The following is a 2,500-nucleotide window of genomic DNA, read 5'->3' as shown; positions in this document are numbered from 1 at the left end:
TAACCTAACTCAATTTGTCCCTTAACCTAACTCAATTTGTCCCTTAACCTAACTCAATTTGTCCCTTAACCTAACTCAATTTGTCCCTTAACCTAACTCAATTTGTCCCTTAACCTAACTCAATTTGTCCCTTAACCTAACTCAATTTGTCCCTTAACCTAACTCAATTTGTCCCTTAACCTAACTCAATTTGTCCCTTAACCTAACTCAATTTGTCCCTTAACCTAACCCACGTTGTCCCTTAACCTAACCCACGTTGTCCCTTAACCTAACCCACGTTGTCCCTTAACCTAACCCACGTTGTCCCTTAACCTAACCCACGTTGTCCCTTAACCTAACCCACGTTGTCCCTTAACCTAACCCACGTTGTCCCTTAACCTAACCCACGTTGTCCCTTAACCTAACCCACGTTGTCCCTTAACCTAACCCACGTTGTCCCTTAACCTAACCCACGTTGTCCCTTAACCTAACCCACGTTGTCCCTTAACCTAACCCACGTTGTCCCTTAACCTAACCCACGTTGTCCCTTAACCTAACCCACGTTGTCCCTTAACCTAACCCACGTTGTCCCTTAACCTAACCCACGTTGTCCCTTAACCTAACCCACGTTGTCCCTTAACCTAACCCACGTTGTCCCTTTGCCTAACATAGTTCACTGCTCGGAATCTCTGGTGTCGTTGTTATCCTCATGTAGATGTCTTGCGAGTGTTGCTTACTTTCCACATATTCCCGCTATCCACTGTCAATTGTACTGCAATAGGACTATATCGCCCCCCCCCCCCTCTGCCCCTCTCTTTGTGTCTCCGTCCTCTCAAGCTGGTCGGTCTGGCGTTTGAGTGTTAAATGAGCCTCGCAGCTGTTCAGTTGCGTTCAGATGTCGACGCCCTCAGTGTACGTCGTGGTATGGTCTGTGTCCATTGTCCGCTGATGTCGTACGCGTAACCCACACGCTGTACCGATCATCGGTAGTTACGTACAGAGTGAAGTAGTGTGATACGTGTGACCGTACGCTGGCTGTGCCCAACGGTGTCGAATCTCAATTTCCATATGTTGTGCTCGATGCTACTTGTCTCGTCTCCCAATAACAGCTAGGTTGCACTGTGGTACGCCGTAGAGGCGTGTGGGAGGAACGTACGAACGCATTGTATGTCACCCTGGGTCGCTGGGGGTGGTGGTGCGGTGAGTCAGGTCAGGTCAGCGTGAGCCGTGTGATGTAGTGACGCGTGTATTCCGACTTTGTCGTATTGCCTCACACAAAGTGCTCCCCTGGTGGACCGCGTTCCATATCTGGGACATGCCGCAGATGCCGGTTGACAGTGGATCGCGGAAGGGACATCGCATACGTGCGCGGGCCACCTTCCACGTGTTCTCTTCTGCACATGTCGCAGTGTGTATGTGGTCTGATGTAGCGTGTCGTGACACATGACATCCTGGCATGCAAGAATTGTTGAATTCGCAAATGTAGGTGGACATCTACGTTTACTGCCCAAGATACGCAAATGAACTGGAAATCCGTTGTTGAGCGGTTGTTCACGCTGGAGGTGAATCTGTGATGGCGACGATCGGTACAGCTATTAACCGGTTGTTTCAGCGGTACCCGCCACATCCACACACGTGACTAGGCCCATGTGGGTATGAAGCGATACGCGGCGGTGGCTTGGTGGGACTGTTCCCGGCCGGTGAAGGGGGGCCGCCCGGCGTGTTGGCCGCGCGCTGCGTGGGCGCACGCGCAACAGGCGGCTGGTGGGGGGCGCCGAGTGGCAGGAGCGCCAGCCGACGGGCTCGGCAGGCGGCGCAGGTACGCTGCGGCGCACCCTGCACGCGGCGCCTGGCGGCCAAAGTTGGTTCAGCCGAGCCCGGTGCGAAGCGCGGTGGACATCTGCAGTGTGCTGGTCTGATTGAGGACTGTGTGCGTTGAGGATGCGCCGCCGCCTGGCACTCGGCGCCGCGACGCCGTCTGCTGCTCGGTCGCCCCAGCGGTTCTCGCAGGTGGTTTGTATCGCAGTTGTGCGGACGTGTTGGCGCGTGCGCTGTGCTGGGAGAGTTCGCTTCTGCACCCAAGTGGGGCTTTGCCCTTGTGTGGCGCTGGCGTTGGAGCTGCCGGTCACCATAGGTGGCGCGTGTTGTCTCCCGCCGGCAATGCCACGACAGCACGCTCCCGGGCCTCTGTCGGCAGCGGCAAGCTCAGTTGGGAGCAAGGGTGTTCGCACTAAAACCGTCTACTCGCCTAACTCCGGGCGATTGCGCCTCTCTCGAAACCGACCAAGTACCTAGGACGGCGCTGCGCGCCGCCGGGACCTGAGAGGGTTTCGAGGTGTATCGTGCAGGGGAGCTCGGCCTCCTCCTGTTTGCAGAATAATTGAGCGGACGCTTGCGTGTTCGCGCGGGCCCCCGGGACACACTCCCGGGCGGCCGGCTGCTCAGCTCTAGTTGACGCAGCTCCCTGGTTGATCCTGCCAGTAGTCATATGCTTGTCTCAAAGATTAAGCCATGCATGTCT

General features: G+C 55.8%; 1 non-coding gene across 1 annotated transcript in view; it reads left to right on the top strand.

The window, feature by feature from the left end:
- The first annotated feature begins 2,440 nt into the window (after positions 1 to 2,440).
- Positions 2,441 to 2,500, top strand: part of LOC126330751 (small subunit ribosomal RNA) — a 1,893-nt gene continuing 1,833 nt past the window's right edge. The window contains exon 1 of the ribosomal RNA XR_007563158.1: positions 2,441 to 2,500. This exon is cut by the window's right edge and continues 1,833 nt beyond it. This is a non-coding gene — a ribosomal RNA (small subunit ribosomal RNA).

This window comes from Schistocerca gregaria, unplaced genomic scaffold (genome assembly GCF_023897955.1).
Source record: "Schistocerca gregaria isolate iqSchGreg1 unplaced genomic scaffold, iqSchGreg1.2 ptg001348l, whole genome shotgun sequence".
NCBI classification, from domain to species: Eukaryota; Metazoa; Arthropoda; class Insecta; order Orthoptera; family Acrididae; genus Schistocerca; species Schistocerca gregaria.
This window is presented reverse-complemented; position numbering and strand designations above follow the sequence as displayed.